This window comes from Lithobates pipiens, unplaced genomic scaffold (assembly GCF_037356315.1).
Source record: "Lithobates pipiens isolate NorthernLeopardFrog02 unplaced genomic scaffold, aLitPip1_a1.2 Scaffold_3, whole genome shotgun sequence".
NCBI lineage: Eukaryota > Metazoa > Chordata > Amphibia > Anura > Ranidae > Lithobates > Lithobates pipiens.
The window spans coordinates 128,025,761-128,049,227 of NW_027507790.1; the positions used below are offsets into that span (position 1 = coordinate 128,025,761).

At 43.5% G+C, this 23,467-nt stretch overlaps 1 long non-coding RNA gene across 1 annotated transcript in view; it reads right to left on the reverse strand.

The window, feature by feature from the left end:
- Positions 1-4,302: 4,302 nt before the first annotated feature.
- Positions 4,303-23,467, reverse strand: part of LOC143940666 (uncharacterized) — a 43,010-nt gene continuing 23,845 nt past the window's right edge. The window contains exon 2 of the long non-coding RNA XR_013263907.1: positions 4,303-5,119. This is a non-coding gene — a long non-coding RNA (uncharacterized LOC143940666). The remainder of the gene's footprint in view (positions 5,120-23,467) is intronic.

Consider the following 23,467-nt stretch of genomic DNA (forward strand, 5'->3'; position numbering starts at 1 on the left):
TGCAGCAGTCGGGACCGCAACCGGGCCCTGTGATGCAGGGGGCCCATGCAGCCCCCTCTAGATATGACCAGCAGCAGCATAGGCAGCTAGGGGTACCAGTGCACCATGCACACAGGTGGTGGAGGTGGAGAGTGACTAGCAGAGCTCCATGCTCGACTATCGCACTGGCTGCTCTTTAGTTGTGCATTCCCCGCATGACCTGTGTCCTCGGCCGGCTCCTCAGAGTACCCCTCTCCTGCTCCATGCATTGCCGCTCAGTCCGATGTCTGTTATCCCCAGCCAGAGTCCCGCCCCCCCTGAGTCCGGCCCACACTGCACTGCATACTTCTCCCGGGTAAACAAACTTTAAGCACACAGATGCAGTGCAGCCCTATGAGAGCCCCCCAGAGGACACTGCAGGCTTGTCTGCCAGCCCCCCTCCTCCCCCGTCATACACAGATGATGAAAGGTCTTTCTGGGAGATATGCTGATCACCCGTCCAGCACACTGGATGGAGCCCAGGCCAACATGGATGAGTGTGCGAGCTACAGCTTGGTCATGGTGAGTGAGAAGACCTCATCCCCCACACACTATTACATACCCCCTCCATCTCCCCCTGGGGACAGGGACCCCTTCTCACCTGGGGTCAGTAACTTCATCTGCCCTGGAGAAAAGGACCTCATCTCTTCTGGGGACGGGGACCCCATCCTGCCTAAGGACTGTCCCCCAATGGGGCACCTAAAAATTTAAAAAATAATAGGCAAAAAACTACTGATACCAGTGGTGGAACTACAGGGCTCACAAAGGTCATACCTGGTACCACGCCCTGGAGTTCCACCGTCGGACTCGGAGGGAAGGGCCCTGGCTGGGGTTCAGGGGGGCCCTTTATGGTTTCTTGCATCGGGGCCCTGAAGGTTCTAGTTACACCACTGTTCAAATCCTTTTTGGCCACTACTTGTCTATTGATATGGAACTCACTTTTTTAAGACAACTAATTATTTTAGGCATACTAGCATCTAATTAACAACACACACACTATATATATATATATATATATATATATATATATATATATATATATATATATATATATTTATATATATATATATATATATATATATATGAAAAAATATTGTTTTTTTAGCCAAGATTTTAAACAATGCTATACCTGAGTCAAGTTGAGCTCCTCCTCCTCTTCATCCTGTGTAGGATCAGGCTCAGTATCGGTGGCCTCAGCTGATGCGGAGGGCAGTGTAGAGAGCGATCTACGTGGTACTGTTTGATCCTGTAAAAAATGGAGGCTATTAAAATACCACAGCTTGGGAACATAGACCTCTTCAGCTGCTGCTCCACTCTTTTTGGATTCCTCGATCTTCTTTCGTTTCCTGTTATACATGCTTCTGAGGCCCCCAATTTTTGTCTTTATTAAACTGTAGGTTGCTCTGGGGTACACTGTTTTTGCTAATTGCACCAGTTGCTCAATTGCTGCTATCCTCAGGTTTTTATTGCAATAGTCTTTATTTTTGACTTGCCACAGACAAGTGAGCTCCCTGTATTTTTCGATAAATTGGCTAAGGAATTCGTGAGAATTTAAACTTGACTTTGCCATTTTGATCTCTGCAAAACATAAGAAAAAACAAACCATAATTGGTGACGTATAGCTCATAAGCTGCTCAAAATATGATCCTTTATTTAAGCTGTAGGGACGGGCTGTATGTTCAACCCGAACATGAGTTTGACTTGAACATTGACATCACCCAATAGCAAACCATTTAAGGTTGTTTGTGACAAGTAATAAACCCACAGAACACCCTATTAAAAGCCTATGTGAGAATTCCAAAGTCAGAATTTTAATCAACAATATGTAAGCTATTGTCCGAAAAAAACTTTGTGACCCAGGGGACATGTATCAACGCAAAAGAACGTTTTAACAAAACGGCTTTTTTTTATCGTGCCCATGTACTTTAATGTTTAAGTCATTTAACAGTACCAGCGATAAGGAAAAGTTTTAGAAACGTACCTTCCTTTATGGTCTTTCAGTTTACGTCAACTTGCGTTCGTCTCCCGCCTATGCTGAACGTTACGTTGCATCATACGCTCGTGCTTTATACACGGCGTATACGGCAAACCTCCGCTCTCCGAACGTCATGACGTTGGGCCGTGACGTTACAGATTCTGCCATGCTTTGTTAATATTTAACGTTCGTGTACTATTGACTTTAATCGTCTTTATTCATGTCCGGACTATTTTAATTATATACACATACGTGTATGTGATAAACTTTCCATACACATATTTAGCCCAAAAAATTAATCCTTTACTTTTTCGATTGCATATAGGGTGTCATCGTATATTCCGATCGGATATAGTCCGCGCGGTACGCTCAACATACAGTGCGCATGCGCGAAACTACGCTCGCGTCGCCCGCCCCTGACGTTCTTTTTCTGTAATATTCCCCGCCCCTTCTCCCTTCGTTGCGCAGTGGGAGGAAAGTAAACATGGCGGAGAGACAGACATCCAGTGAGGAGGAATCCCGATCTAGGAGGAGATTCAAGGCCACCAACATGGCCTTTGAAGAAATGGTGGAGATGGTGGCCATTATGAGAAGGGAGGACTATGATGGGAAGCATGGGCCATATCTGCATCCCAATTTAGTCAAGGATCAAATCCTTACTCGAGTGGTGAAGACTCTGGAGGAGAAATTTGGGGTGCAAAGGTCTAAAGACCAATTGAGAAAACGATGGTCCGACATAAAATTGAGGGAGCCGGATCAGTACCTCAAAATCAAGAAGGCGCTCCGAAAAAGTAAGTACCTGTCCTAAGTTCCCATTATACATAGCGACGTGTATGAATTCGTATACCGTTCGTATATTTACACTAAATTCGTATACCGTTCGTATATTTACACTAAATTCGTATACCGTTCGTATTTTTACACTAAATTCGTATACCGCATACGATGTTATTAGCTGATCCAGAGTTATGACTGTTTTGGTCTGGATCATTTGACGTAATGAGTAAAGTTCGTAACGTTATTGTTTAGCTGTCTTTGAAATGTATTTCAGTATGGTTAAAAGGGAAATTTCATTGTCTTCAACTTGGATCTCTTCATTAACAGAAAATTGTACACCACCTCAAAGCAATGTTTCATATCTGTGTGCTAAAGTATACCTTTTGTTTGATTCTCATAGGGCAGAAAAGACTCAGACACCAACCCCGCCAGGACCCCCAACCTCACTGGAACCCCCAACCCCGCTAGGACCCCCAACCCCGCCGGGACCCCCAACCTCACCGGAAAGCCCAACCCCACCAGGACCCCCAACCTCACCGGAAAGCCCAACCCCGCCGGGACCCCCAACCCCACCAGGACCCCCAACCCCACCAGCCTGAATGGCAGAGAAATCAAGAGGAGGTGGAGGAAAGAGAGGTGGAGGAAGTGAACACACCAGGTGAGTGTCTGACACCCCAGCTTCACGTAATCTATGTCTATGTATATATGCATATTTCTAAATACATGTTTTTTATCCCATTTTTAGATGATGTGCTGTTTGTGGAACAACAACCTGAAGCGTTCAGTACAGACAGTGCACAGAGGCTCATCGGCCAGATCATGGAATGGGGAGATTGATGCCATGCGCAATCACCTCAATGCCATGCAGCAGGAAATTAAGAATATGATAGATATTTTGGGAAGAATCTAATCCCTTTTTCAAAAAATAATCATTTTCTTCATTTCCTGCTGCATGGTGTTGAGGCGATGCCCCCATTCCAATGTTATTGTTATTTGAAAAATGTTTTAAGAAAAAAAAAAAAATCTATATTTTGATTTTAATAAAAAAATGATCCAAAAAAACCCCCCAAAAAAATGTGATTTTCAAAAAAAAATGATCAAAAACCAAAAATATATTTTGATTTAAAAAAAAAAAAAAAATGATCAAAAAAAATAAATAAAATAAATAAAGATATGTTGATTTAAAAAAAAAATGATAAAAAAAAATATATATTTGGAGTTAAAAAAAAATGATCACAAAAAAAAAAAAAAAATTTGATTTTAATCAAAAATGTGGCACAGATTAAAAAAGTTAAACTAAAAACGATGTGTGGCTTCTTATTTCAATGCTCAATACCAGTATATTTGTTCAGTTGTTGTAGTTACATTGACCATGTACTCTAAAATGTGTGTAGCTGAGATACAGCACAATATAAAAGTTAGCTCAAAGAGAGATTGTCACCTCATGTTGCACATCAGGTTGGTTTAAACTAGTGGCAAAAAGGACAAAGATCATGGCTATTTGCAAACATAAGAAACACAGACAACAGTAGTTGAACAGAAATATTATTTTATGAATAAGTAATACATTTACAAGTTAGTAAACACATTTTGCTGCCAAGGCACTGCCCCTCTACCAACAAAGTAGTCCATATATTGTTCACGGACAAGACGGCCATTCTGGGAGCCCAAACCAGCACGTGCACCTTCCAGAGCTGGCATCACAGCCTCTTCAGCTGGTCCGGAAAAAGCATCATCTGTTTGCCCTGAGGCAATATAGCTGGAAGCATTCCTCCTTAAAAAATTATGGAGGATGCAGCAGCATAACACTACATGATTTAATTTATATTCTGCCAAGTTTATGGCAGTTAAAAAGAGACGAAATCTGCTTGAAAGAATGCCAAAGGCATTTTCAACTACCCTTCGGGCACGAGACAGACGATAATTGAAAACCCTTTGTTCTGGGGTTAGGTTCCTCATTGGAAAGGGTTTGAGAATATGTTCCCCCAAAGAAAAGGCATCATCTGCCACAAACACGAAATTTAGTCCCTCAATATTTTCCTGAGCAGGTGGCAAATGTAAGGTCCCTTTCTGCAGCCGGTCATAAAATTCAGTATGCATCAGCACACCTCCATCAGAGTGACGGCCATTCATCCCAACATCAACATACAAAAAATCATATTTGGCTGACACCACAGCCAGCAGAACTATGCTGCAAAATCCTTTATAATTAAAATAATACGATCCCGAGTTTGGCGGTGGAACTATCCTCACATGCTTGCCATCAATGGCACCTCCACAGTTGGGAAAATTCCATAAATTGGCAAACTGTGCCACCACATCCTGCCATTGCTGGGTGGTTGAAGGAAACTGTGGAATCAAACAAATAAAAAAATATTAATACCCGAGTACATAAATTTGCAAACATAGTTGACACAAACATTGTGGGGCAACATAATATTAGAACATTTAAATGTTTTTTCCAATAAAATGATAAGTTACAATTATATGTTCCCTCACCCTCTCTGGTGGCACATTCAAAAAAACTTGGGGGGGGGGGGGAGTTGTGTATGATGGTTTGGACAAGTCAACACTTCCATGAGAACTAAATGCATTAAAATGTAAGTTTAATTTGGCCAACACATCCATCTTTCCAAGATTATCAGGCCAGTGGATAGGTAAGAAGTGGTATAAAACGGCTACGCTCTCGTCGATGCTGGGCTGGGCGTGACTTTCTTGGTCCACGGAGAGCTCCAGCAACGCCGCGCGGATTCGAACCTCGCTGCGGCCTCCGTGATCCAGGCATATGCTGATAGCTACCTCTCTCTCGGCGAATCGGCGGAGGATCGGACGGATGCTTACCCTTCGGTGATGAAGGCCCTCTGATCGGCAGACAGCTGTATCTGAAACTTGGTGTCAGGAGAGGAGCCGTGTATCCAAGGAGCTGTGTCTGCGCTTGTCGGTGCTTGGCGGTCGGTCTATGATGACAGGACAGCGGTAAGACAAGCGGTCTGAAGGGGAGGGGGACAGCCCAAAGCTGGAGGTGGTTTAAAGACACTATACCTGATAGGAAGGGTTCTGTCCCCCTGGTTATAGCTCGGGCTCACCTGTGAGTATCCCCCCTCCCCTCCCTTTAATGGCATAAGAAGGCTGTTACCTAAGGTCTATCTTCGAAGGACAGTGTCTCTTTGCATACTCTAAATTTGCCGCTGCTATAAATGTGCGTGGAGAGGAGAAGGGGAAGCCATAATAAAAGGAAGAAAAATAATCTGCTTGCTGTTGGAAACTCGCTTTAGCTGCTAAACCCTTTTCTTTAGTTGAATACAAAATTACAACTGAACTTGTATGCATATAACCTAAGGATGAAGTGTGCGCTGTTGTGAACAAAGGAGGTTGGATACACCCCGATGCTTTGTTATCTGACGCAAGAGTTTCTTTTGCAGGAAAAACTTATCTAAAACCTTTTCTGGCTGTGTGACTGTGTAGACTGCCTCCATTTAACAGTTAAAGGACTGGATATATGTTTGTTTTTTGTTTTTCTCTGATTTTAGGGTGGGAAAATTTGTCATCAAAGTAAGATCAACTCAGTATAATAGCTGCATTAATATTAATATCAACAACTTTTCGCTGCTTAGCCTATCATACTATAGGTATAATGAGGTTGGATGCATCCCGATGTTTTGTTATCTGACGCAAGAGTTTCTTTTTGCAGGAAAAACCTACTTAAAACCTTTTCTGGCTGTGTGACTGTTTTGATTGTCTCCATTTAACAGCTGAAGGACTTGATATATTTTTGTTTTTTTGTTTTATTTTTGATCTCTGGGTGGGAAAAGTTGTTATCAAAGTAAGATGAACTCAGTTCAACAGCTGCAATAATATTATTATCAACAACTTCTCGCTGCTTAGCCTATCACATTTTAGGTATACCGTTGAGTTAGACGGCATGGACTTTGATAGAGGATCTATCCACGGCGCGGAAAGCAGCTGAATTAGGTCCCATCCCCCCCCTCCCCTTCTTATTTTTTTATTTTTTTTTTCTGAGAGTAAGCTAGCCGTTGTTGTTGTTATCCTTGATCTAATTGTATCTCATTGTGGGTGGTTCTAGGCCTCTGGGAGATTTTCAGTGGTTCGGACGCAGGTATACTAGATTAGGTTGGAGGTAGGAGGGAAGAGCAGGAAGGAAGGAAAAGAGAGGGGGCTGATAGTAAAAAGGAATACCTGGTGAGCGTTAGATAAAGGGAGGAGGGTTTTCAGTCCTGTCAAAATGAGGGGAAAGACAAGTAAAGTTAACAAGACAGTCACCCCGGCTACAAGTCCGGTCGGGATTCAAAAATATTTGGCTGCAAATTCTAGTATAAGAGAGGATGAAGGGACCGATAGCCCCAGAACAGAAAAATCTATTCGCTCGGGCCCAAGTAGACAGAAGGGGGAAGAGGGAAGGGGGGTAAAAAATCCCACCATAAAGTCAAGTGAGCTTAAAAAAAAAAGCGGGGTAAATCTACAGAATGTAGAAGTAGACCAGAATAATCCCCGGGGAGAGGGGGAGGTGGTTAATAGGGAGACAGAAGAAATGGTTCCGGATAGCCATAAAGAAACCCCCCAACCCCCACAAATCAGGGAGATGCTCTCTGAGATGTTCTCGAGAATGGAGATCTCCCTAAGGGCAGATATCGCAACAATAAGAAGCGATATAGGTTTGGTATTGGGGAGAGTTGAGGAGTTAGAAAACAGAGTCGAGACTCAAGAGAGTAAGATGGAGGGAATCCTAGAGCAGATAACAGCCCTCCGGAAATCAAATAGAACAATTAGATATAAGCTGGAGGACCAAGAAAATAGAAGTAGGAGGAAGAATATACGGATAAAAGGTCTCCCCGAGACATATGGTGGGTCCGCCCTGGGAGAGATAGCTCAACAGATTTTTAACCCTTTATTGGACAAGGAAGTCACAGCCCCTTTGAAAATTGATAGAATACATAGAATGACTCGACCCCGGGGGATTAGAACAGAAGCACCTCGAGACGTTATAGTGAGATTTCATAATGTAGTAGAAAAAATGCAGGTAATGAGAAGAGGGAGAATACAGTCTGGGGTGGTCCATGAGGGCACGGAACTGCAGATTTACCCTGATTTAGCGGGTGAGACATTGGGAAGGAGGAGATGCTTAAAACCACTCACTGAACTACTGAGAGCGGCGGACATCCCATATCAATGGGGATTTCCTGCATGCCTCATAGGGAAGAAAGAGGGACGATCTGCAGTTCTGCGCTACCCTGAAGACCTCCCAGAATTTTGTGAACAGTTAGGTATAGACCCCGCCCCTCAGATAGAATGGGGTAGTGAAGATGTATTAGGGGCTGAAGGGAATAGTACCCGGGGGAGGAAAGGGCAGGGCCGACCGAACAGGTGGAGTCGAAAGTAGATTACTGGAATTGAGCTGAACTGATGAATTCGCACTGAGAGTTGAGGGGTGCGGGGGGGGGAGTTGGGGGGAGGGAGGGAGGGAAGGCGAGGGGAGTCTTGGGCGGATAAGGGTTCAAGCTCCAGGGATACTATGGGGGTGAGGCGAACACAAACAGCGGCCCACCAATGCCATAGGCTTAACGGGAAGGGGGGTGTCCTACCCAGTCTCATGAGACGTTCCGTTATAGGACAAAAGGGGAGTAGGGAGGGGAGATGGGGGGAGGGAGGGAGAGGGAGGGGGGTGGTTTTTGGTTGCTTTTTGGGGCTCTCACTCGGTCCTCCCATGGGACTAGCGGGGACAGGCACCACTGGATCCACTAGACGCTTAAAAAGGAAAAGAAAAAGGAAAGAAGAAAGGGAAAAAAATAGGGAGGGGAATTACCCCTGTAGAGAGGTATGGTAGTCCTTAATGTTGTTACGTATAACGTAAGGGGTTTAACCACTTCGGGACCGCCGTATTGCCAATGTACGTCAACACAATGGCACAGGCAGGCATAATCACGTAAATGTACGTGATTGCCTTCTAGCGGGTGGGGGGTCCGATCGGACCCCCTCCCGCTAGATACTGCGGTCCCTTTCGGTGCCGGAGCGATCGGCGATGAGGGGATGGCCGTTGGTTTCCGCCCATCCCCTCTCGATCGCTCCTGGCCAGTGACGAACTTCCTCCCCTGTGAAAATGTAAACACAGGAGGAGGAAGTGATGTCACACTCCTCGTGGCGGTCTTTTTGAACCGGACAGCGAGGAGTGAAGACGCAAGTAAGTGCACCAACAGTCCACTGACACATAGGTACACACAGGCACACATTTCACCCCAGTCACCCCCCGATCGGCCCCCCGCCCCCCCCCCAGTCACAGTGTCACTAATGCAGTGTTCATTTATTTATTGATCACTACATTTAGTGTCAGTTGTGACTGTAAAAAGTGTCAGGGCAGCTAGTGTTAGGCCCCTTTAGGTCCAGGGTAGCCCCCTACCCCCCCCTAATAAAGGTTTAACCCTTTGATTGCCCTCCCAGTTAACCCTTTCACCCTCTTTTACCAGTGTCACTAAGCGATCGTTTTTCTGATCGCTGCAATAGTGTCACTGGTCCCGCTAGGAAGCTAGTTTTTTTTTAGGTTCAACGCCAGGTTTTTATACCGTTAGGTACCCCGATATATAACCTAATAAAGGTTTTAACCCTTTGATTGCCCCTAGAGTTAACCCTTTCACCAGCGATCGCTGCATAAGTGTCACTGGTGACGCTGGTTAGCCAGTTAGTTATTTAGTTATTTAGGTTCCCCGTCAGCTTTTTATAAAGCTTCAGGTACCCCCATATAAATACCCAATAAAGGTTTTAACCCCTGATTGCCCTTAGTTAACCCTTTCACCAGTGATCACCGTATAAGTGTTACGGGTGATGCTGGTTTGGTAGTTCGCTTTTTATAGCATCAGGGCACCCGCCATTTATTACCTAATAAAGGTTTAACCCCCCGATCACCCGGCGGGTGATATAAATTTGGTTTTAGGGTCAGAAAGGGTCTGCGTCGCCCCAGGCAGTGCTAGGTTAGTGCCAGCACCGCTAACACCCACGCGCAAAGCATACACCTCCCTTAGTGGTATAGTATCCGAACAGATCAATATCTGATCTGATCAGATCTATACTAGCGTGCCCAGCAATTTAGGGTTCTAAAAAAACGCATTGTTAGCAGGATCAGCCCAGATACCTGCTAGCACCTGCGTTTTGCCCCTCTGCCCAGCCCAGCCCAGCCCAGCCCACCCAAGTGCAGTATCGATCGATCACTGTCACTTACAAAACACAACACACATAACTGCAGCGTTCGCAGAGTCAGGCCTGATCCCTGCGATCGCTAACAGTTTTTTTTGGTAGCGTTTTATACAGTCGCTGACAGGCTAGGTGCTTTTTTACCTGTGAGTCTCACTACTGTACCCCTAAATTTAGAGCCCAAAATGGCAAAGCGAAGGTACACTAGTGAAGAGGCCTACACGTTTCTGAGCATGACAGATAGTGAAGAGGAAGACACTGATCTGTCAGAATCAGGCTCAGAATACGAACCTGTAGAGGACAGCGCCTCCATGTCAGATAGCTCTGACGACGAAGAAGAGGTCCCTGCTATTGTCAGGCGTACCCGACCCCGATTTTCTGATGTTGTTGAGGTGCAGGAACCGGAAGTCCCTCGTATGGAGTATAGAGCCAGTACTAGCGCCGCTCATCCTTTTGGTGAACTGGCAAGCACCAGCGGCCTAGTACACCCTGGGCGTACATCCAGCACTGCAGTATCACGTGGTGACGTGGCGAGTCCCATAAGTGCAGTTCAAGCTGGCGAGGTGGCAAGCACAAGTAGTGTCCCGCTGCCACCAAGAAGAAGAAGACAAAGACAGGCCCGTCGTACCCATAGTGCCCTTCCTGCAGAATTCGCCTATCCCAATTGGGTGCCCACCACTTCTGCAGAACCCGTACTTCCCCCATTCACTGCCCAACCCGGTATTCAGGTGGATACAGATGATTTTACGCCACTCGATTTTTATTCTCTGTATCTCACGGAAGATCTCTATAGATCTATTGTGGACCAAACCAATTTATATGCTGGTCAACGCATCGCCGCTAATCCCCAGTTGCCGTCTCTTGCCAGAGATTGGAAACCAGTTACGGTTTCCGAATTTAAGACGTTTTTGGGCCTTTCCCTCAACATGGGCACACACAAATTTATGCGGATGCGGGCTTATTGGTCCACGCATCCGGCTGACCACATGCCCCTGTTCTCTAACTCCATGCCCAGGGCACGATACGAGCAGATCTTGCGGTTCTTGCACTTCAGTGACAATGAACTTTGTCGTCCACGTGGAGACCCTGAATACGATCGGCTCTACAAAATTCGGCCCCTCATAAACCACTTCAACCAACGTTTTGCAGACTTGTTTATTCCCCAAAAAGTTGTCTGCGTTGATGAGTCCCTGGTTAAGTTTACTGGTCGCTTGTCATTCAAACAGTACATTCCCAACAAGCGTACCAGGTACGGGGTCAAGCTCTATAAGTGCTGTGACAGGGCCACAGGCTATGCATGGAGCTTTATGGTTTATGAGGGTAAAGATAGTTACGTAGAGCCGGAGAACTGCCCTGATTACATAGGAAGCGCTGGCAAGATAGTGTGGAAATTGGTGTCACCCTTATTCGGAAAGGGGTACCACTTGTACGTGGACAACTATTACACCAGCGTGCCACTGTTTAGTCATTTATTTGATAATCAGATTGGAGCATGTGGCACCGTGCGACCTAATCGCCGGGGCTTTCCCCAGCGGCTTGTAGATTCCCGTCTTAGGCTGGGGGAGAGAGCCTGCTATCGGTGTAATAATTTGCTCGCTATGAAGTGGAGGCATAATAAGAATGTTTTCGTTCTTACCTCCCTTCATGCAGACACGACGGTCCAAATTTCTACGGCGACTGGTATTGTGGAGAAACCCCTCTGTGTCCACGAATATAACAAAAATATGGGAGGGGTGGACCTCAATGACCAGATGTTAGCGCCGTATCTAACTTCCCGTAAGACCAGACGCTGGTACAAAAAAGTGTCTGCTTACTTATTTCAATTGGCTTTGCTGAATGCTTTTGTGCTATACAAAGCTTCAGGCGGAACATTAACCTTTCTTTTCTTTCAAAGAGAGGTTGTCACAGAGCTTCTGTTTCCAGATGGTTCTGTACCTCACCATTCCCAACCAAATGCAGTAAGCCGGCTGTATGAGAGGCATTATTCTTATGTCCTCCCGAGTACCCCTACCCAACGAGCCCCCCAAAAAAGATGTCGTGTCTGTAGCAAGCGCGGATATAGGCGTGACACCCGTTCTTATTGTCCACGCTGTCCTGGCCAGCCTGGTCTTTGTCAGGGTGAGTGTTTTGAACGCTACCATGAACGAGTGAAGTATTAGCGTAGGGTACAGCATTTCACAGGCTAGGCACACTAACACAGGGTCTCCCAAGATGCCATCGCATTTTGAGAGACCCGAACCGTTACAGTTACAGTTTACAGTTCAAAAAAAAGTGTATAAAAAAAAAAAAAAAGTAAAATAAAAAAACCAAAAAAAATATAAAATATAAAAACCAAAAATAGTTGTCGTTTTATTGTTCTCTCTCTCTCTCTCTCTCTCTCTCTCTCTCTCTCTCTCTCTCAAATTTTTTATACTTTACTGTTTACTGTGTTATTGTTAACCATTTTTCATGTTTTCAGGTACGCCATTCAGCTGCAGCGTGGATTTATTTATCTTGACAGCAACAGCGTTTGCTCCCACGATACATAAAGCCGCGACTCCAGTGCTGTAGGAGGTGATTTCACCACCACAGTTAAAAAAGAGCATATATGCCGAAGCATGGGGGCATAAGGGGTGGAGGAGCGATTTTGCTCCTAATGCCGCGTACATACGGTCAAAATTCCGACGGAGGGCTTGCCCGTGGAAAAGTTTGAACGTATGTACGCAGCATAACTTTTTTGCGGGAGGATGCCCCCATGCTTCGGCATATATATATTTTAGGCACAGGTTGTGTTAAAAAATGTTTTATTTTTTACTGTTTTTTTTGGCAATTGCTTTGCAGGTATGGTATGGTAAGGTTTTACTGGGATGTTATTTTGTTTTAACGTTAACCATAATTTGCTTAGCAGGTACGCCATTCAGCTGCAGCGCGGATTTATTTATCTTGACAGCAACAGCGTTTGCTCCCACGATACATAAAGCCGTGACTCCAGTGCTGTAGGCGGTGATTTCACCACCACAGTTAAAAAAGAGCATATATGCCGAAGCATGGGGGCATAAGGGGTGGAGGAGTGATTTTGCTCCTAATGCCGCGTACATACGGTCAAAATTCCGACAGGGGGCTTGCCCATGGAAAAGTTTGAACGTATGTACGCGGCATAACTTTTTTGCGGGAGGATGCCCCCATGCTTCGGCATATATATATTTTAGGCACAGGTTGTGTTAAAAAATGTTTTATTTTTTACAGTTTTTTTTGGCAATTGCTTTGCAGGTATGGTATGGTAAGGTTTTACTGGGATGTTACTTTGTTTTAACGTTAACCATAATTTGCTTAGCAGGTACGCCATTCAGCTGCAGCGCGGATTTATTTATCTTGACAGCAACAGCGTTTGCTCCCACGATACATAAAGCCGTGACTCCAGTGCTGTAGGCGGTGATTTCACCACCACAGTTAAAAAAGAGCATATATGCCGAAGCATGGGGGCATAAGGGGTGGAGGAGTGATTTTGCTCCTAATGCCGCGTACATACGGTCAAAATTCCGACAGGGGGCTTGCCCATGGAAAAGTTTGAACGTATGTACGCGGCATAACTTTTTTGCGGGAGGATGCCCCCATGCTTCGGCATATATATATTTTAGGCACAGGTTGTGTTAAAAAATGTTTTATTTTTTACAGTTTTTTTTGGCAATTGCTTTGCAGGTATGGTATGGTAAGGTTTTACTGGGATGTTACTTTGTTTTAACGTTAACCATAATTTGCTTAGCAGGTACGCCATTCAGCTGCAGCGCGGATTTATTTATCTTGACAGCAACAGCGTTTGCTCCCACGATACATAAAGCCGTGACTCCAGTGCTGTAGGCGGTGATTTCACCACCACAGTTAAAAAAGAGCATATATGCCGAAGCATGGGGGCATAAGGGGTGGAGGAGTGATTTTGCTCCTAATGCCGCGTACATACGGTCAAAATTCCGACAGGGGGCTTGCCCATGGAAAAGTTTGAACGTATGTACGCGGCATAACTTTTTTGCGGGAGGATGCCCCCATGCTTCGGCATATATAAATGGTGCATGTATGTCCATCATTAGAAGTGGGTGGATGAAGGGAGGTATCTAATGGTGGGCATACCCACCGATCAATCTCTTTTTTTTCGTTCAGACAACATGACTCTCAGTAAATAGCTTGGGGTGTCTACTTTCCAAAATGGGGTAATTTGGGGGGATTTTGTGCTATTTTGGCATTTTATGGCCTTTGCACCCTTAGAAATCCTGAAGGTGGTGATTGGTTTTCGGGGTGCCGTACGCGACTAGACTCCCAAAAAGTCCCACACATGTGGTATCCCCATACTCGGGAGAAGTAGCCGAATATATTTTGGGGTGCAATTCCACATATAACCATGGCATGTGTGAGCAATATATCATTTAGTGACAACTTTTTGTACATTTTTTTTTTTTTTTTTTTTTTAGTCATTATTCAATCCCTTAGGACAAAAAAAATAAATATTCAATGGGCTCAACATACCCATCAGCAGTTTCCTTGGGGTGTCTACTTTCCAAAATGGGGTCATTTGGGGGGGTTTTGTGCCATCTTGGCATTTTATGGCCGTCAAAACTGTGATAGGTAGTGATAGGTAGTGAGGAGTAAAATAAAAAAAATTATGCCCTTAGAAATCCTGAAGGCGGTGCTTGGATTTCGGGGTCCCGTACGCGGCTAGGCTCCCAAAAAGTCCCACACATGTGGTATCCCTGTACTCAGGAGAAGCAGCAGAATGTATTTTGGGGTGTCATTTCACATATGCCCATAGCATGTGTGAGCAATATATAATTTAGTGACAACTTTGTGCAAAAAAAAAAAAGTTTGTAATATTCCCGCAACTTGTGGCAAAATATAAAATATTCCATGGACTCAACATGCCTCTCAGTAAATAGCTTGGGGTGTCTACTTTCCAAAATGGGGTCATTTTGGGGGGTTTTGTGCTATTTTGGCTTTTTATGGCCTTCGAAACTGTGATAGGTAGTGAGGGGTAAAATCAAAAATTTGCACCCTTAGAAATCCTGAAGGTGGTGATTGGTTTTCGGGATGCCGTGCGCGACTATACTCCCAAAAAGTCCCACACATGTGGTATCCCCGTACTCGGGAGAAGTAGCGGAATATATTTTGGGGTGCAATTCCACATATAACCATGGCATGTGTGAGAAATATATCATTTAGTGACAACTTTTTGTACTTTTTTTTTTTTTTTTTTTTTTTTTTTTGTCATTATTCAATCCCTTAGGACAAAAAAAATAAATATTCAATGGGCTCAACATACCCATCAGCAGTTTCCTTGGGGTGTCTACTTTCCAAAATGGGGTCATTTGGGGGGGTTTTGTGCCATCTTGGCATTTTATGGCCGTCAAAACTGTGATAGGTAGTGATAGGTAGTGAGGAGTAAAATAAAAAAATTATGCCCTTAGAAATCCTGAAGGCGGTGCTTGGATTTCGGGGTCCCGTACGCGGCTAGGCTCCCAAAAAGTCCCACACATGTGGTATCCCTGTACTCAGGAGAAGCAGCAGAATGTATTTTGGGGTGTCATTTCACATATGCCCATAGCATGTGTGAGCAATATATCATTTAGTGACAACTTTGTGCAAAAAAAAAAAAGTTTGTAATATTCCCGCAACTTGTGGCAAAATATAAAATATTCCATGGACTCAACATGCCTCTCAGTAAATAGCTTGGGGTGTCTACTTTCCAAAATGGGGTCATTTTGGGGGGTTTTGTGCTATTTTGGCTTTTTATGGCCTTCGAAACTGTGATAGGTAGTGAGGGGTAAAATCAAAAATTTGCACCCTTAGAAATCCTGAAGGTGGTGATTGGTTTTCGGGATGCCGTGCGCGACTATACTCCCAAAAAGTCCCACACATGTGGTATCCCCGTACTCGGGAGAAGTAGCGGAATATATTTTGGGGTGCAATTCCACATATAACCATGGCATGTGTGAGCAATATATCATTTAGTGACAACTTTTTGTACTTTTTTTTTTTTTTTTGTCATTATTCAATCCCTTAGGACAAAAAAAATAAATATTCAATGGGCTCAACATACCCATCAGCAGTTTCCTTGGGGTGTCTACTTTCCAAAATGGGGTCATTTGGGGGGGTTTTGTGCCATCTTGGCATTTTATGGCCGTCAAAACTGTGATAGGTAGTGATAGGTAGTGAGGAGTAAAATAAAAAAATTATGCCCTTAGAAATCCTGAAGGCGGTGCTTGGATTTCGGGGTCCCGTACGCGGCTAGGCTCCCAAAAAGTCCCACACATGTGGTATCCCTGTACTCAGGAGAAGCAGCAGAATGTATTTTGGGGTGTCATTTCACATATGCCCATAGCATGTGTGAGCAATATATCATTTAGTGACAACTTTGTGCAAAAAAAAAAAAGTTTGTAATATTCCCGCAACTTGTGGCAAAATATAAAATATTCCATGGACTCAACATGCCTCTCAGTAAATAGCTTGGGGTGTCTACTTTCCAAAATGGGGTCATTTTGGGGGGTTTTGTGCTATTTTGGCTTTTTATGGCCTTCGAAACTGTGATAGGTAGTGAGGGGTAAAATCAAAAATTTGCACCCTTAGAAATCCTGAAGGTGGTGATTGGTTTTCGGGATGCCGTGCGCGACTATACTCCCAAAAAGTCCCACACATGTGGTATCCCCGTACTCGGGAGAAGTAGCGGAATATATTTTGGGGTGCAATTCCACATATAACCATGGCATGTGTGAGCAATATATCATTTAGTGACAACTTTTTGTACTTTTTTTTTTTTTTTTTTGTCATTATTCAATCCCTTAGGACAAAAAAAATAAATATTCAATGGGCTCAACATACCCATCAGCAGTTTCCTTGGGGTGTCTACTTTCCAAAATGGGGTCATTTGGGGGGGGTTTGTACTGCCCTGCCATTTTAGCACCTCAAGAAATGAGATAGGCAGTCATAAATTAAAAGCTGTGTAAATTCCAGAAAATGTACTCTAGTTTGTAGACGCTATAACTTTTGCGCAAACCAAAAAATATACGCTTATTGACATTTTTTTTACTAAAGACATGTGGCTGAATAAATTTTGCCCTCAATGTATGACTAAAATTTAGTTTATTCGATTTTTCTTATAACAAAAAGAAGAAAATATCATTTTTTTTCAAAATTTTCGCTCTTTTTCCATTTATATCGCAAAAAATAAAAATCGCAGAGGCAATCAAATACCATCAAAAGAAAGCTCTATTTGTGGGAAGAAAAGGACGCAAATTTCGTTTGGGTGCAATATTGCATGACCGCGCAATTACCAGTTAAAGCAGCGCAGTGCGAAATTGCAAAAACACCTCTGGTCCTTAAGGTATTTATTGGTCCGAGGCTGAAGTGGTTAAACTCAAAAAGGAAAAGATTCCGGGTAAATGACGAACTGCAATATATGGATGCAAATATAGTGTGTTTGCAGGAGACGCATATAACATGCACTTCTGGGGTTAGACTGAATTCGGCCAATTACCCGGTGTGGTTCTATGGGGATTCCCCATCCCCCTTTTCGAGAGGGGTTGCAATAGGGTTCAGTAGAACAACAAGATTTAACCTAGATGAGCGACTGGTGGATCCGGAGGGTCGTTACCTGTGCCTAAAAGGTATGCTGTTTAATTTTAAATGTACAATTGTTAATATTTATGCCCCAAACAAGAATACGGGTAGATTCTTGAAGAAAGTTTTGAATAAAATAGAAGACTTTAAAGAAGGGAAATTAATCCTGGCAGGTGATTTCAATTGGAGTATGAACCCTAAAATAGATACTACAGGGGCGGGGCCTAGGATATCCGAACATAAACAGAGGATGTTTTTAAGGGCGTTAACTGCATACCAATTACATGATACTTGGAGAACACTGCACCCTAAAGATAGGGATTATACATGTTTCTCCTCGGTCCATGGTTCCTTTTCCCGAATAGATTATATTTTCCTGGAGCATTCATTTTTAAGGGCACTTAAGAAGGCTGAAATAAAGATAAGAACTGTTTCAGATCACGCTCCTGTGTTGATCCAGTTGGAGATCGGGGGGGACCATGGACCGAGGTTGAATTGGAGACTGAATGAATCTCTACTACAGGATAAAGATACAGCAGAAAGGATTGAGCAGGAGATTATACAATTTTTTAGTCTGAATGATATACCGGAAACATCTAGCCCTGTATTATGGGAAGCGCACAAGGCAGTCATAAGAGGCGTATTAATAGGGATTGGCGCAGGGAAAAAGAGAGAGAGGGAGAAGAAGAAATCCCTATTATACGAGGAAATTCAGAGATTGGAACAGTTGGGGAGACCATGGGGGCTTCGGGACACCCAAGACTTAATAACAAAAAAACGTGAGTTAGAGGATTGCTTAGAGCAGAATAGGAGATCGATCTATCATATTCTGGGAAGAGAAAGGTACCAATGGGGGAATAAATCAGGTAAATGGCTGGCTAGGAGGGTGAAGGAAAAAAAAAATAGAACTTTCATCCCAAAAGTAAGAAATGCTGCGGGGGACTTACAAAATATGCCAGATGATATTGTTAACACATTCTTCACATATTATCAGGGCCTGTATAATATCGGGCAACAGGATAAGGTTGAGAATCAAGTAGAGGAGGGAATAAAGGAATACTTAAATCGGTTAGATATCCCCAGGGCCAAGCAATTAGAAATGGAAGCATTAGAAGCCCCAATAACAAGGGCGGAGGTTGAGAGGGCGATCAAAAATACAGCTAAAGGAGGGTGCCCGGGGCCCGATGGTTTCCCGATCTCATACTACAAACAATTCCAAAAACAGCTAGACCCAAAATTATGCGACTATTTTAATGCAGTGGGGAAGGGTGAAGAATTTCGCGAAGAAACACTTCGGACACATGTGGTCCTGATCTTAAAAGAGGGAAAGGACCCGGCGGCAGTAGAAAGCTATAGGCCAATTTCTTTATTAAATTCAGATATTAAATTGTTTGCAAAAATTATTGCAGAGAGATTGGGACCACATGTGCCAGAATGGATATTGCAGGACCAGGTTGGATTTATCGAGGGGAGAGAGGGTCGGGATAACACACTAAAGACCATTATGCTATGCCAAGAAGCGGTAAGACGGGGTACCCCTGCGGTACTCATGTCAATAGATGCGGAAAAGGCATTTGACCGAGTGGGGTGGAGGTTCTTGTTTGAAGTCCTGGAAAGGTATGGAGTGGGGGACCGTATGAGGGGTTGGGTAGATGCCCTTTACACCCACCCTAAAGCTAGAATAAGAATAAATGGGGCCCTGTCCTGCCCCCTCGAGTTGTTCAATGGGACAAGACAGGGCTGCCCGTTATCCCCATTATTATTTATATTGACGCTTGAACCCCTGTTGAGGGCCATCAGGATGAATCCAAACATTCATGGGATATGGGCCGCTGAGAGGGAGTTCAAGGTCGCGGCGTTTGCCGACGACCTTTTGCTCTACATTTCCAACCCCGGGTCTTCCATACCAGCAATAATGGAAGAACTATCAAATTATGGGAAGGTCTCTAACTTTAAGGTTAATATATCTAAATCCGAAATTTTGAATTTGAATATTTCAATAACAGAGCAGAGCCGCCTTCAGTCTAAATTCCCCTTCAGATGGTGTGGGAGGGAATTGGTCTATTTGGGAATAAGGCTGACAGCAGAGGTGAGTGATCTGTTCGAGGCCAATTACATACCCTTATTAAATAAAATTAAACAGCATTTGGAAAGGTGTCAATATAAAGCTCTATCATGGACAGGTAGAATAAACGTAGTTAAAATGTTTATTTTACCAATTTTCACCTATACATGCCAAATGATCCCAATAGTGTTACCACAGGTTTATCTAAATAAATTAAAAATTTTGATTAATAGATTTATATGGAAAAAAAAAGCGGCGAGGGTGGCTCGGAATACCCTGATTAGAAGTAAAGAAAGGGGAGGGCTGGCAATGCCGGATCTCCAAAAGTATTATGAGGCCATAGCAATCTCTCGAATACCGGACTGGATTTATAATAAAAAGGGTAAGGACTGGGCTGAATTAGAAATTAAGTTAAGTAGAAGGGAATTAGGGGAAATAGTATGGATACCTGCAAAACACAGAGAATTAGGCCCTAACACAAGCACACTCACAAAAAATTTATTTCAGATATGGGACACAATAAACAAGCGACACAACTGGGAACACAACTCACCATTAATGCCACTACTGGATACTAAATTTTTTATCCCAGGTCAAGAGGAATATTTATATTATAGTAGTTGGGTTAAGAAAGATAACATTAAAGTACAGGAGGTGATGGAAGGTAATAGGATGTGCACATACGAAGAAATTATAGGGAAATGGGGACATAAACCATTAGACAAATGGAGATATTTTCAATTATATTATTTCATTCAGTCTTTACCACAGCCACTACGGGGTATGGAACAACTTAGACCGTTGGAGAAGCTATTAGTGAACCGTCAGTGCCTTCAAAAAAGAATCTCAAAATTTTATAAAATTCTAATAGAAAGAATAGAGCAAAATTACCCCCCCTATCTAGAAAAATGGGAAAGCGAAATCGGGTCCTTAGGTAACGATGGCCATAGAAATAGGATAATTAGACGAACCTATTCGGTTACCGTAGATTCGCAAACACGAGAGATGTCATATAAACTTTTAACAAGATGGTACATAACCCCACAACAAGGAAATAAAATATGTAGTGCGACCCCCCGGCTATGCTGGAGAGGCTGCATGGGGGAGGGGTCTTTTGCCCACATATGGTGGTTGTGCCCTAAGATACAGATATTTTGGGATAAAGTAATAGAAACTATTTTTGAAATAACAGGGGAAAGGATTAGGAGGGATCCATGGGTATGTTTGTTTCATGATATAGAAAAAGGAGAGAAGGAGTATGGGTATTCCTTGATACCCTCTTTATTAAATGCTGCTAAATCATTGATACCGCTTAGATGGAAAAGATTTGACCCTCCCTCAATGAGGGAGTGGGCAGATAGACTAGAAAAGATTCGAATCATAGAAGAGTCAATGTACAAACTGGATAACTTGGAGGAAAGGTACCAGAATAAATGGCGTCTTTGGGTATTGTTTGGTAAAACTGAAAGTTATTTGAAGATGGTGGAATGCTAGTCAAAAGGAGTCCCATGGAGTAGGATCGAGTGAGAGAGGGGTGGGAAGGGGGGGGGGGAGGGAAAAGGAAGATAACCTGTATAAGAAATGATGTTGTATTTATTATGCGAAATGGTTTATATATGAATTGTGGTTTTTTGTAAATTTTGGAAAATCTTATAAATAAAGAATTAAAAAAAAAAAAAAAAAAAAAAAAAAAAAGAAGTGGTATAAAACAAAAAGAAGAATGCACATTGTCCAAATCTACACACATTTTGACATACATCATAAACCCCAAAAAATGTTAATTATGAGTAATCGATATGACGAAGTTAAAAAGCCAGGAAGCTGGGACAGCATAGGGATGGTGGGAGCCATTCATAATGATAAGTTAATCCTAACCAAAGTATAATTTGTAAATTTTGAAGGTAATCAGGCAGGCCCTTGCACTACATTATTTTAAGTATTTAGGCAGCAATCTTAACTCCAAAAATAAGGTACACAGTGTATGTGTTTAGCTAAATCTGCAGATAGAGTAGTTGTATTGGTTTACTCTGCATTTTTTATTATTGTTTTCTTTAGTTTTTGTTTTTTTCTTGATTTTTTTGGGGTGTTAAAATAAGTGTGTGAAACACAAAAAAGGGACTCTTGCACTCTGCATAAATTTAAGGGCAGGAATAAGATTGACACACATTTTAGGTGGTGTTTAGGGTAAGGAATGAAGCATTATAAATAAAGTGTGAAGTACTAGGTAGGGATGCACCGAAATTTCGGCCAAAGAAATATATTGGCTAAAAATGGCCCTTTCGGCAAGAAGCCGAAAGAGAATTTTCGCCAATCCTGGTGCGAACATGGGGCGGGGGCTTCTGGCCTTGGTCCCGCCCCTGGTGCCACCCATCACGGGGGTGTAATTCCATTTTTACTCTTTCCTCCCTCCTCACCCATGCTACAGGCAGCCTGTGGGGTCTCAGTGTAAAGTCTCCTTCTCCACAGCGGTGGCTCCTCAGCCGATGTGGAAATCAGGTGTGCAGGAGCTCGAACACGCCGTTTACTATGAAAGCGAAAGCAAAGGAGAGGCATCTAGCAGTGTGTGCTGTGCTCTCTGCCTCCCCCTACAGTGCAGTACCCAGCATGGAGATTAAAGTACAGAGCTGCAGCTCCCAATTTTAAAAGGACTGTCTATAGCTATATATCTCTATCTATCTATCTATATCTATATCCACACATATATATATATATATATATATATATATATATATATATATATATATGTATGCCTCTCTGTGTGTATATGTGTGTGTATGTTTATTTATGTGTTTGTGTTTTTATATATGTATGTTTATATGCACTGGTGAGGCACAGGCAGGCTATATGATGGCCACTGGTAGGCTACTGGGGACAGTGAGGCTGCATATGATGTGCACTGATGAGGCTGCATTGATCTCCTGTAGCATGTACCCAGTCTCTGACCATCTCCTGTAGCATGTACCCAGTCTCTGACCATCTCCTGTAGCATGTACCCAGTCTCTGACCATCTCCTGTAGCATGTACCCAGTCTCTGACCATCTCCTGTATAAAAATATTTTTAAAAAATAGTCAATTTCGGTATCGGTGCTGTTTCAGTATCGGCTTCAGCAACCAAAAAACCCATTCGGTGCATCCCTAGCACTAGGCTAGGTGTGTACGGGCCCAGGGTGACATGCTGTGGAGGTTAGTGAGGGGAAATATGCACGTAGGCCACAAAAGAGGTTACAGTATGCATGAGGACAAAGAGGACATGCATTCACAGCATATCAAAAAAATGGGAAGGATGGAATACAAAAAATATAAATTGAGTTGGAAAACAGGAAGGTGATATTAAAGCAAAAAACTTACACGCATATAGTCCTTCTGCAGGACTTGGATGATGGCACAACATGTTTCAGGAATAATGACTCCCAGAGCCTGCAGAGATATACCAGTGGTAAACTTAATATCCTGGAGACTCCTCCCTGTCGCCAAATAACGCAAGGTGGCTATGAGTCTTTGTTCTGCGGGAAGAGAAGCTCTCATGCAGGTGTCCTGCTTCATGATATAGGGGGACAGCAAGGACAATAGTTGCTGAAAGCAGGAGTCCGTCATCCGGAGATAATTACGAAAATCATTTGGATTATTCTCCTGCAGCTCACGCAATAAGGGCATATGGCTAAATTGGTCTCGATTAACCACTTCCCGACCAGCGCACGACGATGTACGTCGACAGAATGGCACGGGCAGGCATATTGGCGTACATGTACCTCCAATATTCGTTGCCGCCGTGCCATCGGGAGCGCGCCGCCGGTGGCGCGCTCTCGCGCTGGTCTGGACCCCCGTGAGTCCAGTCGCGGGACCCGCGGACT